The sequence below is a fragment of the Barbatula barbatula genome (genome assembly GCF_947034865.1).
Source record: "Barbatula barbatula genome assembly, chromosome: 22".
Classification (NCBI taxonomy): domain Eukaryota; kingdom Metazoa; phylum Chordata; class Actinopteri; order Cypriniformes; family Nemacheilidae; genus Barbatula; species Barbatula barbatula.
The window spans coordinates 3,751,437-3,751,836 of record NC_136785.1 but is presented as its reverse complement, the minus strand read 5'-3'; positions in this window follow the sequence as shown (position 1 = coordinate 3,751,836).

Here is a 400-nt window from a genome sequence, read left to right as displayed (position 1 = left end):
GCTCTTTTACGCGCGCCCCCGCAACTCCTCCAGTTTTGCGCGTTGGCGTTCAGCTCGAATTATAACGCTTAAGTGTCATAAACCAGCCACGCGTTCATTTCAAAATGAGGGAATAAATGCTTTACGCCACACTGAGGAATTGTGCGGTTGGAACAAAATAATGCAGAAAATGTTAATGAGCGCCAATACGACGCATGGTTTTTTACAGCGGATGAACATTTTTATTTGAATCGTTTTAATTCCAGTGGTTATGGATTCTGGCAAGAACAGACAGTCAGTTATTTCCTTGTCTTATAATCGAGGAAGTGTTCAGAAGAAAGATGGATCGTTTATTCCCAAAAGAGAGGCCTAGAAACACTTACACTTTGAAAATTATTCACATTAAAACCTGAGACACTCT